Source organism: Hypanus sabinus, chromosome 11 (assembly GCF_030144855.1).
Source record: "Hypanus sabinus isolate sHypSab1 chromosome 11, sHypSab1.hap1, whole genome shotgun sequence".
Taxonomy (NCBI): Eukaryota; Metazoa; Chordata; class Chondrichthyes; order Myliobatiformes; family Dasyatidae; genus Hypanus; species Hypanus sabinus.
Window position 1 is genome coordinate 11,004,783 of NC_082716.1, and position 15,278 is coordinate 11,020,060.

Consider the following 15,278-nt stretch of genomic DNA (forward strand, 5'->3'; position numbering starts at 1 on the left):
AACCCTCTAAACTCTATGATAAGGTTGTGGTCCTCTTAGAGGGTTTATGTATTTATTCACATTTTATTACATATCCATATTTTACCCACTAACTTTATTTTAATATAATTCTTTACTCTTTATAGTTATTGATTTTTTTTCATGCCCTGATGAACACACCACAGCAAATTCCTAATCTGTGTATATGGTGAATAAAATTGAGTTTTGATCTTATTGTATTAGGAAACCATTCAATAGTCTTATAAAAATGGGATAGAAGCCATCCTTGAGCTTGGTGGAACGTGTTTTCAGCTTTGGTATCTTCTACCTAATAGGAATGGCTGAGTGGACATATGTCTCTACCAAAGGAGGTATAAGATGTTCCTTCCCTACGCTAGCCTGCAGGTCACCCTTGGGAAAGGTGTTGCACCTACTTACCCCCCACCCCTGATCAGGGTCATGTGAAACCATGGGAGCAGGTGGTTGATAGTCATATGAGTGGCTGATGCTTGTCACAAATCCTGGTTTTGCGACCACTGTCGCCTGGCAGACAATCCCTGAAGAATATTGACAATGTCTGGGGTCACCTGACTTGGAAAGACACTGCCCAGAAGAAGGCAATGGCAAACCACTTCTGTAGAAAAGTATATTCATGATTATAGAGAGACCACGATCGTCAACATCATGCAACACGGCACAATATGAGCAAACTCGATAGCAGAGGGGAGAAGAGAGAATGTCTGGGGTGGGGGAGGTCATATGTTTATACTGCTGCTTTACTGAGTCAGTGAGAAGTGCAAACAGAGTCCATGGAGAGAACAAACACGAGGAGATCTGCAGATGCTGGAAATTCAAGCAACACACACAAAATGCTGGTGGAACACAGCAGGCCAGGCAGCATCTATAGGAGAAGCACTGTTGACGTTTTGGACCAAGACCCTTTGTCAGGACTAACTGAAAGGAAAGATAGTAAGAGATTGAAAGTAGGAGGGGGAAGGGGAAATGCAAAATGATAGGAGAAGACCAGAGGGGGTGGGATGAAGCTAAGAGCTGGAAAGATGATTGACAAAAGGGATATGGAGCTGGAGAAGGGAAAGGATCATGGGACGGGAGGCCTAGGGAGAAAGAAAGGGGGAGGGGGGCAGCAGAGGGAGATGGAGAACAGGTAGAGTGATGGGCTGAGAGAGAGTAAAAAACAAACAACTAAATATGTCAGGGATGGGGTAAGAAGGGGAGGAGGGGCATTAACGGAAGTTAGAGGTCAATGTTCATGCCATCAGGTTGGAGGCTACCCAGCTGGTATATAAGGTGTTGTTCCTCCAACCTGAGTGTGGCTTCATCTTGACTGTAGAGGAGAGAAGGCTGGTTTCTGTGATATGTGGAATTGAGTGGTCTCTCTCTCCCTCTCATTCACTGCTGCCAGAGCTCCGGGTCTTGGCTACAGTTTAGTCAATGTGGTTTGTGGATCGGACTCTGTCGTTCACATTATAACATGCTTATCATTTTTGGTTACTCCTTTTTATGTTGCTATTTTGTGCAATTTTTATCAGGACATACTGGTTCTTTGGCCTGCAAGTAACAAATAACATAGCGTAGGTTTGAATTGAGATGAATATGACTGGGCTCTTTCAATGTCTTTGTAGTCTGGTGTTTTATATTCTGTGTTTTTCCACTCTTTTTTTTGCTGTTTGCATGATTTGTTCTTTTTTTGTGCATTGGGAGCTTGTTGTTTTTCTCTGAACGGGTTCCATGGCATTTCTTTGTTTCATGGCTGTCTGTGTAAAGATGAATCATAGGGTTGTATACTGCATACATACTTTAATAATAAATGTACTTTGAACCTTTGTATCTTTGTGTCCACAGTTTCATGTGGCCATGTGCAGAGCAGTTACCATACCGACCCATGATGCATTTGTAAAGGATGCTTTCTGTGGTGCATCAATAAAAAAAAAGGTAAGATAAAAAGGGACACACTAATTTTTTTTAACCTGCTGAGGAGGCAGAAGCATTGGTAAGCTTTCATGGCAAAATTCTATTTTGTAAGAGTTATCATAGATTTGTTGAGCTGAATGTTTATCACAGCTGTAATATTCCATGTCAATAGGTTCGTGGCTTGCGTGAAAGTTTCTGCATGTTCCAGGTGACATTGCCACATCACCACCTCCCAACCAAAGTAAAACTTCATTCTTGCAAACACAAATCATATTTTCACAATCTCAGCCCATTAAGGAGGCATTGGATAGTCTGAGACTTTTCCCAGGAGGATGAAGGGTAACCATATAAAAGTTTATGAGGGTAAGGTGAATTATTACAGTTTTTATCCTAGTGTAGGGACATCCAAAATGAGAGGGCTCAGGTGTGTGTGTGTGTGTGTGTGTGTGTGTGTGTGTCTGGTTGTGTGTGTGTGTGTGTGTGTGTGTGTGTGTGTGTATGTCTTGGACAATATATGTTTTTTCAAGTGAATATGCTTGTTTGCTTGACATTTTGAATTATGTTACTCACTATTTTTGAATGTTTGCTTGCTATTTTCAATGTGTTACACCTTGGCCCAAGAGGAATGTTGTCTCATTCAGCTGTGTCTATGTATGGTTTGGATGATAATTAAACTTGATTTGATTTGAGAGATTTCAAATGGACTTGAGGGAAAACTTCTTCACATAGAATTTGTGATAGAAACTGGTATGGTTATGACATTTGAAAGACATTTGGACAGCTACATAGATAGGAATGTTTCAGAGTGATCTGGGTCAAATGCAGGCAAGTGAGACTAGCTCACTCAGAATATATGGTTAGGAATGCATGTAATGGGCTGAAGTGTCAGTTTCTATGCTGTATCTCTCTGTAACTGTGGTTCCAAAATGTCTCGCAGCGGACACACACATGTGAAGTAGCGATGCCTTGCAAAACACATTCATTTATTATGAACACAAGATTCTGCAGATGCTGGAAATTCCAGAGTAACATACATAAGTGCTGGAGGAACTCGGCAGGTCAGGCAGCATCTATGGAAATGAATAAACAGATAACATTTCAAGACAAAACCCTTCATCAGGACATTTATTTATAACCTGACATCCCTGTAAACTTTGCTGCCATGACCAAACAAGAATCAATCAACCTGTGCTTTAAATATACTCAATGACTTGGCTTCCATAGCTGTCTGTGGCAATGAATTCCATAGATTTAGCCACTTTCTGGCTAAAGACATTCCTCAGCATCACAGTTCTAAATGGAAGTCCCTCTATTTTTAAGACTGTGCCTTCTGGTTCAAGATTTCTCCCCTCCATGTCCACTCAATATCTCAATATTCGATAGATTTCTCTGAGACCCCCCCCCCCCATTCTGCTAAACTCCAGTGAGTACAGGCCCAGAGCCATCAAATGCTCCCCATACATTAACCCTTTCGTTCCTGGGATCTTTCACATTACCTTTCTCTGGGCCCTCTCTAATGTCAGCACATCCTTTCTTAGATACAGGGCCCAAAACTGCCCACAATACCCCAAGCATGGTTTACCCAGTGCCTTATGAAGCCTCCATATTGTGTTATCTTGAGTATTGAGCCTCCCTATGATTTCCTCCAGAAACTTTAAAACTATGCCCATTCATGCTAGCCATTGCCACCCTGCAAAAAAACTACTTGGCTATTTATTTATTGTATCATGACTGATTGTGCATGTAACCGCGTAACATGAATGTTTAGTCTCCATTCGGGGTTCAGCATGTGTATACGTTTTAGATGAGATGTATTCACTTACATTGTCGCTGTGATGTATAAGATACGGGGTTGGGGGGATTCTAATGTTGTTTGTATTGTGTTTCTTCAGAATTGCCGCTACTGTATTAGTTTTGTGTGATTTTCTTTGTATTTTTATACTGTATACGCAATTGGTCGAGACACAAGTGTGTGGACTGAAGGTTAAACGGAGATTGTAACAGCAGGTCCTGATTGTAAAGTCTTTCGTTTTGTCTTAAGACCCTCTCCTGGCACTTAAACATCTAAAACAGATAAAGGAAATAAAACTCAAAAAAGGTAGTTGTTGTCCTGAGTGTGTACTTTTCCCCGGGCTACAACATATATCTCTTTTTGTACACCTCTATCAAATCACTTCTCATCCTCCTTCTCTCCAAAGAGAAGAAACATAGAACATAGAAAATACGTGCAAGACTAGGCCGTTCAGCCCTTTGAGCCTGCACCACCATTCAGTATGTTCATGGCTGATCATCCAACTCAGAACCCTGTACCTGCTTTCTCTCCATACCCCCGATCCCTTTAGCCACAAAGGCCATATCTAACTTCCTCTTAAATATAGCCAATGAACCGTCCTCAACTGTTACCTGTGGCAGAGAATTCCACAGATTCATCGCTCTCTGTGTGAAGAAGTTTTTCCTCATCTCGGTCCTTAAACTGTGACCCCTCGTTCTGGACTTCTCCAACATTGGAAACAATCTTCCTGCATCCAGCCTGTCCAATCCCTTTAGAATTTTATACATTTCAAAAAGATCCCCCTCAATCTTCTAAATTCCAGTGAGTATAAGCCTAGTCGATCCAATCTTTCTTGATATGAAAGTCCTGCCATCCCAGGAATCAATCTGGTGAACCTTCTTTGTACTCCTTCTATGGCAAGAGCCCTAGCTTGTTCAACCTAACCTTAGAAGACATGTTCTCCAGTCCAGGCAGCATCCTGTTTTTATCCTTCGCTGCGTCTTGTTGTGTATCAGGTGACAACTTTGCTGCTTCTTCAGCATTTGTCTTGTTTTTTTACGAGACTGAGTTGCCAGCTTGATGCTCAACCCAGCACAGATGGAAAGCTTGCAAGGAGGAGGTTGGATTCAAACTCGGGACCACTCGCCTCGAAGTCTGGGTGAAATGCCACTACACCAGCAGCCGGGACACATCCTGGTAAATCATACATAGTATTTATTTGTGAATGCCCACAAAAAAATGGATCTCAGGGTTGTATATGGTGACATATTTGCACTTTGAGAATAAATCTTTGTACTGTCTCTAAAGCTTCCTATAAAGCTGAGTTCATACAGCTTTTTCTGACTTGGGATTTGCTTCATATTGGGTTGGAATTTTCCATTGCAATGCATTTTAAAGTTGTGACTTAATTCTTCACAACTGCAGCTTATACTTCAGTGTTGACTTCAGAACTGGCAGAACTAACTCTGATTTGTGTTTATAATGACCTGTTTGAAATTTGTACTGCTACACTGTAGGTTTCCCATTTTAGTAGTTTTTTCTCTGTAAAAGCATTCTCACCGTTGAGTCATGTGGCTGTTAGCAGGGTTAGATAATGAGCAGAATTTGTGTACAATCCCCGATGAAAGGGTTACACTTTTGTAATATGTGTGCAAAGATGAAGGGGACAGGTGGTGTAGACATGGTAAGAAAGACAAATCCAACAGTATCCTTTTCAAATAGCCTCAGAATAGAAGGAAGTCCACTGATTTGAAAAGCAAGCTCTGTTGCAGGAGTCAAACTGGACAAATTAGAGGCTGTGGTAAAACAAAGGACCTGACGGAAAATCCTGGCAATTCTGGACAATGTTTCTCACCCTCTGCATGCCACCTTGGCTGAACAGAGGAGCACTCTTACTACTGCTCCAAAGAGCGCTCTATGAGGTAATTCTTACCCTAGGCCATTAGGCTCTATAATATGTCAACCTATAACAGGGGAAGTGATGACCCCTTTCTGTTAGACTGTTTGAGGTAACTTATTTTTTATTCTTTCTACTTCTCTTCTAATAGTTATATCTGTGCACTTGTAATGACACTGTGAGACTGTAATTTCCTTTGGGATCAATAGAGTATTTATCTATTTAGAACAGAAATAAGGAGGAATTTCTTTAGCCAGAGGGTGGTGAAACTTGCGGAATTCGTTGATGTCTGTGAAGGCCAAGTCACTGGGTATATTTACAGCAGAAGATGGGAGGTTCTCGATTAGTAAGAGCATCAAATATTACGAGGGGAAGGCAGGAGAATTGGGTTGACAGGAGTAATAAGTCAGCCAAGATGGAATGGTGGAGCAACCTCGTCGGGCCAAATGGCCTATTTCATCTCATGGACAATAAGACACATTCTGTTGCCAGTTCCTCCCCAGCCTCAATGTTCGGGATTGACCTTGCTGTTTAAGAACTTATCTCCCTCTGCCTGTGAGTATTTGTTTCGTCTGTCCTGCCTTTCCATCTGATAAATCGCTCGCCTGTTTTTTTTAAATGAAAGAAACTCCCAAGTGAATTACAAGAGGTCATAAAGGAGTTAAACACCAGCTTTGCTGAGAATAATAATAATATTCTCCAAATCCCATGAATTATATCTCCATTCTCATTATTTATATTTATTTAAATCAGGAATGGCGTCCACGAGGATTTATCGTCCACTGGCTCATGTAACCAATCAACAATACCCCTGTGTTTACTTTATTCAGTCACTGATCCTGTTTTGAGATTTTTAAATTAGTTTTCTATTTTGAATAGTGACGAGAACATACAAGGGATTATAAAAGATTGACTATCTGATATGATAAATATTTTCACAAAGGCATTGCCTAGATAACAGCTGTACAAAGGCAGTGATAAGTTACGGTTAGACAGTGAGCAAAGATTGTACTCCAGCCTTTCTGTATCTACCTAACCTATCTGGCATGTTTGAATAATAAATATTTTAAAATATGAATTTATTTTACGTATATTATAAATGGACAACCTTTGACCCGAGAATGTGCTTTAACCCAGCCATCACGCTCACTTTGCTAGTGTGGGCCCCTGTCTAGATCTGTCTTCTTCAAACAAGTAGTGCAAAACAGAGAGGAAAAAAAATAGTGTTCATGGGTTGGTTCATTGTCCATTCAGAAATCTGATGTGCCTTCAGACTCTTATACTGCCTCCCTGAGAAGAGGGCATGTCCTGGGTGATGGGTGTCCTTAATGGTGGATGCCCCATTTTGAGGCATCACCTTTTGAAGATGTCATCGATGGTGGGGAGGGTAGTGCACATAAGTTTGCAACTGTCTGCTTCCTTTTTGGATCCTCTCCTGCGGTCCCTCTTAACCAGATGGTGATGCAACCAATTGGAAATTTGCTGGAGTCTTTGGTGACATACAAAATCTTCCCAAACTCCTAATGAAATATGATATAGCTGCTGCCATGTCTTCTTTGTAACTGCATTAACACACCAAGAATATGCTGAGGCCATGCTATGTTTCCAGCACAAACATAGCATGTCCAAAATACTCTACAGAACAACCTGAACACAACAACAGTAAAATGAGTCCCATTCCTCCCTCCTACCTACCAGTGCCCATACTCGGTCTTCCAACTCAAGGACAAGCCTCCAGCCCCCAGCAGACTTGGATTCACAGACTCAAGGCATTGGGCATCGGGCCTCAACTTCTAGACTTCCAATTGATCTGCAGGCTTCCATCTTCTGTATCGATCCCAGGACATGCTGATCACCAAACATTAGGCCTCAAAATCCAGACTTGCCAATGGCAGACCCTGCACAGTAGGCCTCAAACTCCAATCCCACCGATTTGTGTACCTATGGGGTCACTGGCCCTCATTTCTTCCGCTTGCACGGAACTCCAATTCTGGAACCTGCTGAAAACTTGCTGGCTCTAGGGGTGTGGGGATTCACCTGCTCCCATGGCTTCTTGTGACCCTGGTCAGGAGAGTGGGCTCTAAGCAGGTGCTATACCTTGTCCAAGCGTGATCTGCAGGCTAGTGGATGGAAGGAGTGCTTTACACCTCTGGTAGAGATGTACCTCCAGCTCACCACCTAGACAATAATGACCAATTCCAATTAAAGCACCTTTGGAACTGGAATATCTTCTGTACCTAATAAAGTGCCCACTGATTGTATCTTCATCATCATCTGCTGCTCTAATCTATCCACTTCAAGGTTTGATGTGTTGTACATTCAGAGATGCCATTCTACACACCATTGTTGTATGCATCTTTATTTAGGTTAATTTCATCATCCTGTCAGCTTGATCCAGTCTGACCATTCTGCTTTAACCTCTCTCATTAACAAATCGTTCCTGCCCACAAAACTGCTGCTTGTTGAATGTCTTATTTATTAGTTTTCACACCATTCTCTCTAAACTTTAGAGACTGGTGTATGTGAAAACCCCAGGAGATCAGCAGTTTCTGAGATACTCAAACCACCTTGTCTGGCACAGTCAAAGTCACTTAGATCACACTTCTTCCCCATTCTGATATTTGGTCTGCAAAACAGCTGAACATCTTGATCATGTCTGCATGAGCAACCTATTGAGTTGCTGCCACATGATTGGCTGATTAGATATTTGTATTTATGAACAAGTGTACAGGTGTACTTGAAAAGGTGGACACTGAGTGTATTCATTACAGAACAGCACACAAGGCGAACTCAGGTTTGATCTTGACCTCGGTTGCTGTGTGTGGAGCTTACATTGGCTTCAGTTAGAGGGGGGGAGGTGATGCACATGCTCCAGTCTACATAAATGATGCCAATGGTGAGAGGTTTGAGAGCTCCAAGTCCCTAAATGTGAACATCGCCAATAGTCAAGTCTGAACCCACCCACATCAATTCCATGGCCAAAAGAGCTACCAGTCCCTCTACTACCTCAGGAGGATAAAGGTATATAGAGTAACCTTTCCTGGTCATCAGCTTTTCACAAGAAGGATCTAAAATTTTAACCGTATTTCTCTCTTAGTGGATTAAATGTTCCCGGTTGTCAACATTTTTGAAGATCTATCCTAGGTTAACATATTCATACAATCACAAGGCAGCTATATTTCATTAGGAGTTTCAGGAAACTTTCAATGCCACCAAAAACTTTCAAAAATGTCTGCAACCATTTTGCGGACAGCATTCTACTGCTTGCATCATCATCTGGTATGGACTGGCCATTACACAGGATCGGAAAAAAGCTGCAAAAATTTGTATGCTTAGCCATTCCATCATAGGTACTGGCCTCCCTAGCATCAAAGAAGGCGACCTCCATCAGCCAGGACATGCCCTCTTCTCATTACTACCATCACGGAGGAGGTACAGAAACCTGTAGATACCCACTCAACATTTCAGGAACAGCATCTACCCCTCCACTACCAGATTTTTGAATGGACAATGAACCCATGAACACTATCTCACTACTTCTTTATTTTCTCTTTTTGCACTACTTAATTTCAATTTTATATATATTTCTTATTGTAATTTATAGTTTTTTATTATTATGTCTTGCAGTGTACTGCTATGAAACAGCAACATCCACAGCATTTGCCAGTGGTATTAAACCTGATTCTGATTGGACGGTGAATTTGATGAAGTATCTGAAGAGAAACAGTGCAAGTAATTAACAGCCATCAAGGCCATTAACCAGAGGCCACAGATGGTAACAAGATCAAAGATGAAAAGTAATGGTTTATTTTTGCATCGCATCTTGTTATGATTTGAAACGCATTGCCAGAAGGAATAATGAGGCAGATTTGAATGTTACTTTCAAAAGGCTGTTTGACTTATGTTGATTAAAGTGTGGAACAGACCAAAGAAACAGGATAAATTGGATATCTCTTTCAAAGACCTGGCATCACCACAGAGACCGAAATGTCCTCCTGGAATATATAATTTTAAGAGTTCATTATCAAAGATCGAAACGTGAAGGTCAATCGGAAGTGCAGTAGAAGAAGCCCAGTGGCAAATTCTTGTATCTACAAGTCTGAATTGCACTGGGGAAGTTGAAGGACCATTGTCTGCTGGTCTGTATGCCTACTGGGGGCTGGAGGCCCGTAGAACTGTCCTGGGGTTGGAGGACTGTCTGTGTGTGTGAGTGTATGTGTGGGAGGGAGGAATGGGACTTGTTTTGGTGTTGCTTTTTTGCTTGTTCTGTTCTGTTTTCTTCTGTTGAGCATTGTGGGCATGCTGTGTTGATTCTGGAATGTGTGGCGACACCTTCTTAACACATCGCTAGGTTAACACTAATGACACATCTCACTAACATACGAGATTCTGTTGATGCTGGAAATCCAGATCAACACACACAAAATGCTGGAACAACGCCTGCAGGTCAGACAGCTTACATGGAAATACTTTCTACACTGATAAGAGCCCTCAGTCCAAAACTTTGATCGTTTATTCCTCTCCTTAGATGGTGCCTGACCCGATGAGTTCCTCCAGCATTTTGTATGTGTGTTACTCTGACATATTCATTGTATGTTTCAATATACTTTATATATGATGAATAATTCAATCTGAATCAGAATCGGAATATTTTTTCTCTTCTCTCACTGAAGGCAATATGTCCAGAGATCCAGGTTACTGATATGAAAAACTGAGTTCAAGATCACCCAAGCAAGCTTAGGGAGATAAATTCAGGTAATTACATTTATTGGAACCAAAAAAACTAGTCTCAGTGACTGTCATCATGAAACCATTGGTTTTTCTTTACAAAAATCTAGCTTCCTATTGAAACACACAAGATGCTGGAGGAACACAGCAGGTCAGGCAGCTTCTGTGGAGGGAAAAGAACAGTCAACATTTCAGATATAAGTAGGTTCTGCAGGTGCTGGAAATCTAGAGCAACACACATAGTGTACCAGAGGAGCTCAGCAGATCAGGCAGTATCTATGGATGGGAATAAACAGTCGACTTTTCAGGCCAAGACTCCATCTGAACTGAAAAGGAAGGGGAAAGAATTTAGAATAAAAGGTGGGAGTTAGGGAGGCGGAAGTAAAGGTGGCTGGTGATAGGTGGGACTGGGAGTGGGGGAGGAGTCAAGTAAAGAGCTGGGAACTTGATTGGTGGAAGAGATAAGGGGGAATCTGACAGGAGAGTTTAGAAGACCATGGAAGAAAGAGAAGAGGGAAGAGCACCAGAGGGAGGTGATGGGGAAGTAAGGAGAGAAGACGTGAGAGAGAAATCTGGAGGTGAAAGATCTCAGCCTGAAATATCAACTGATCACTTCTCTCTATAGATACTGTCTGATCTGTTAACTTCCTCTGGCATCTTGTCTGTTGCTCCAGATTCTAGCATCGACAGTATGTTGTGTCTCTATCTAGCTTTATATTGTTCATCGGGGATTCAAATCTGCTGTCCTCACATTGTCATTTTCCCTATGTACTTAACAAAGAGAGAGGTGAAGAACAGAGTCGCTACTGCAGACACCAACATCAATCAATAGAAAGATCAATAGATTTGTAGATGTAGAACATAGAAAACCTACAGCACAATACAGGCCCTTCGGCCCATGATGCTGTGCTGAATATGTACTTACTTTAGAAATTACCCAGGGTTACCCATAGCCCTCTATTTTTCTAAGCTCCATGTACCTATCCAGAAGTCTCTTAAAACACCTTATCATATCCACCTCCACCACCGCCACCGGCAGCCCATTCCACGTACTCACCAATCCCTGTGTAAAAAACTTACCCCTGACATCTCCTCTGTACCTGCTTCCAAGCTCCTTAAAACTTTGTCCTCTTGTGTTAGCCATTTCAACTTTGGGAAAAAGCCTCTGACTATCCACATGATGAATGCCCCTCATCATCTCATACACCTCTATCAGGTCATCTCTCATCCTCCATTGCTCCAAGGAGAAAAGGCCAAGTTCACTCGATCTATTCTCATAGGGCGTGTTCTCGAATCCAGGAAACATTTTGTAAATGTACAAACAAGCTGGATGAACTCAGCAGGTCAGGCAGCATCCATTGAAATGAGCAGTCAATGTTTTGAAGGGTCTCGGCCCGAAACGTCAACTACTTATACCAACGGACACTGCCCAACCTGCTGAGTTCATCCAGCTTGTTTGTACTGTTACGTACTCGTGACACATGACAGTGGAGCCCTTGTCACATGACTGGGTTTGAAGCTGTACTGGTCTTGAGGTGATGGTCTTGTGATGGTGGAATGACGTCATTTTCCCACCAGTAGAGATCATGTGACGGGTTTTTTTTACAGGTTATAAAAGGTAGACCCCACCCTGTGAGGAGGGGCAGTTCGTGGCTGGATTTGCCAGGTTGACTTCATGCCACTGCGTGTTTGAAGTGATGACGCAGTTTAGCTGAAGGATGAAGTTTTTATTTAATGCCTAAAGTTTAAGAGGTCATTGCCAGCAGGTTCTTTATGATACTGCTAGTTCGGAATTTGTGGAGAGTGAAGATCGAGGAGAATCGCTTTCTACGGTGAAACGGGGGCGACCTTTGTTTGATCCTTATTTGGAAGGATTTCGTTGACTATCTTCGTGTTAATCCCTAGGTTTAACTAGAAAGGATTGAAGGTAGTGGAGAAGGAAAGGTCAGTGCCTTTAAGCCGTTCTGTTTCGTGAATTCTTCGTGGGAAGTTCGACGTCGGGGATCGAAGCAAGCGACGTGAAAGAGAACCTAAATCGTCTTATAAAGTCTCTCCTTTTAAATGGACTGTGAGCATATCGAACATTTGGCAATACCACTTTAAAGAACTGTTTTTGGAATATCACTTTACGAACTGTTTGGGCTGCCGCTCAGCAGCTGTTTCCAGTTACAGTAGTGTTTGTTTACTTTTGGGGGGTTTGTTTTCTGTGTTTAATAAACGTGTTGTTTGTTATAAGAAACCCTTGCCGAACTCATATATTTATTGTTGCCTGAATACGTAACAGTACGTCTTAATTTGACCACAGCATCTACAGTATACTTCGTGTTAACATCCTTGTAAATCTCCTCTGCACCCTTTCTATAGGATATGAAGACAGTGAAAGGTAAAATTGGGTGATTAGGTGGAGATACATCACTACCAAAGAAGTCTAAGGTGCTAGCCTACAGGTGTAGATGTAGCACCTGCTTAGACACCTTCTCCCCCCCCCCCCACTTAGCTAGGGTTAGAAAGAAGTGATGTAGCTCATTTTGCCGGAAGGGCCTTTTCTGTGCTGTTATCTCAAAATAAATACAGTACAGTAAATACAAAAGTCTTAGGCACATATATATAGCTAGGATGCCTAAGACTTTTGCACAGTACTGTATTTGTCAGTGTGGTTTGCAAATCTGGTGGGAGCAAAGGATGCTGGGTACAGTAAGGGTGAAGCACTGCAGGAGGGGTATGGGACAGGTGGCAGAGAAGGAGAGCCAGGTGTGGGTGGAGACATACCCAGACCTGAGACACCAGGGGAGGTCATTTGATTCCAAACAATTGGTTTATTGATTATTCCAAAATGTCTCTCTGGTGCTTCCTGCTCTCTCCCGTCTCCCTTCTTTTCCCATCCATAGATCTCATCTCCCTGCCCCCTTCCCACTCTAAATCCACAAAAGAGATCCAATTCAGAATCAGGTTTATCATCACCTACATCTGTCGTTAACCTTACTTTTTGTTTTGCAGTAGTACAGTACAATACATAAAATTACTACAGTACTGTGTGAAAGACAAAGTCTTGGTGTGTGTGTGTGTGTGTGTGTGTGTGTGTGTGTGTGTGTGTGTGTGTGTGTGTGTGTGTGTGTGTGTGTGTATGTGTGTGTGTGCGTGCGTGTGTGTGTGTGTGTGTGTGTGCGCACGCGCACCTGACACTTGTGCACAATACTGTAAATAAATAAAATTCTTATAAATTGTTTTTAAAATATTGGAAAAAGAAGTGATGGCGCAATAGTACTCATGGGTTCATTGACTGTTCAGAAATCTGATGGAGGAGGAGAGTGAGCTATTTCTGAATGATTGCATGTGTGTTTCTCAAGCTACTGTACCTTCTTTATGGTAGGAATGAAATGTGAGAGCCGGATGTTAAAGGTCTTTAATGATGAATAACACCTTCTTGAAGCATCACCTCTTGAAGATATCTTGGATGGTTGCTGGTGAGTGTACAACGTTCTGCAGCATCTTTTGATCCTGTACATTGGAACCTCTGTACAAGGATGTAGCCAGTCAGAATGTTCACTGCTGTACATTGGAAGAAATTGTAAGAATCAAATAGCCAATTTCTGCCTCTATTTCTTGTGATTTTTTTTTCCTATGTACGGCTTTTATGAGCTCCAAAACCCATCAATTTTGATAACTTAGTCTCCCTCTTTTTCACATTTCAGAGGCATTTGGGATCGATCTAGCTGTCATGTCTTGCAATATCAATTCATGAAGCAAGGTCAAGGCCACCATTCCTTCCAAACCTGAGATGTGAAGTCCAACAAACTGAAGCTTTGCTCTACTTGTCATACATGCATCAAAGCATCAAAATATACGGTACAGCAAAATCAAAACAGCAAAGATGTGCTGGGAACAGCCCACAGGTTCCCCCTTGCTTCTGGCACCGTCGAAGGATGCACACAACTCACTGACCCTAAGCTGTACATCTCTGGAATGTGGGAGGAAACTGGAGCACCCAGAGGAAACCTGTGCTGTCTTTATGACAGTTATTTAGTTTATAATATTTTCGCTTAGTAATTCATTCAATAGTATTTTCTAGTTAGAATTAGAAGTGTTTAAAGTGTATTCATTGCATGTAAAATATATCGGCATGCGATGACGTCACATCCGGTTTCGCCGCATCTTGTGGGAAAACACCGGTTTGAAATTAGCGCGAGGGTGGGGGCTTTCCACGAGGCTCACCTGAGCACAAGCAGTTTTGCAGGCATGAGAAATCACAGTGAGAGCAACGCTGTAAGTTAATAGATAATCGATATATTGAACTAAGATGTTAATGCTGATCCTGTTAGAAGTAACGACGGTAGATAATGTTTATGCTTTCGTTAGTTAAAGAGTCGCGGATAGTTTGCATGGAAGTGTATTTAAAGTAGTCAATGGAGCAGGTAAACTCTCCCTGTATACTGCACCTTAGTGTAATGTAGTTATAGTCACCTTTGCAAGTATTTACACTTGAAATGTGATATTAAGGAAGGAACAAATACTGTATCAATCTTGTATTGTTTTATCAACAGTTTTCACCATATGTTAATGTGAAGAGTGAACAGTAAATGGTTAATCTTACTGCGATCTGGTTTGCATTGGCTGTGGTTTATCCGGACGTTAAATTCGGCGTTTCGTTACACCCGAAGGAGAACGTTACAGTGAAAAAGCGGCATTATCAGGTGTTTCAAGTGCTGCAATGTCAGCTCAATCCAGCATCAAGTCGACGCCGCCCAGCGACAAGGGCAGTAAACCGACATCAAGTAAGCCCACCCAGGCGTTATCAGGTGTTCCAAGTGCTGCAATGTCAGCTCGATCCGGGATCAAGTCGATGGCGCCCAGCGACAAGGGCAGTAGAACGACATCAAGTAAGTCCACACAGGCAAGAGCCAAGGCAGAAGCCGCCAAGGTGCGACTGCATTACGCCAAACAAGAGGCAGTTTTGAAAATGAAACTGGCCAC

The 15,278-nt window shown here is 42.1% G+C and overlaps 1 long non-coding RNA gene across 2 annotated transcripts; it reads left to right on the forward strand.

The window, feature by feature from the left end:
• Window positions 1-3,347: 3,347 nt before the first annotated feature.
• Window positions 3,348-12,492, forward strand: LOC132401534 (uncharacterized). 2 transcript variants are annotated; one of them, XR_009514601.1, is made up of 4 exons: window positions 3,348-4,879; window positions 9,207-9,718; window positions 10,253-10,334; window positions 12,213-12,492. It is a non-coding gene; the product is annotated as an uncharacterized LOC132401534 (long non-coding RNA). The 2 variants fall into 2 exon arrangements; XR_009514600.1 differs by having other exon boundaries at window positions 9,207-10,334.
• The last annotated feature ends 2,786 nt before the right edge of the window (window positions 12,493-15,278 follow it).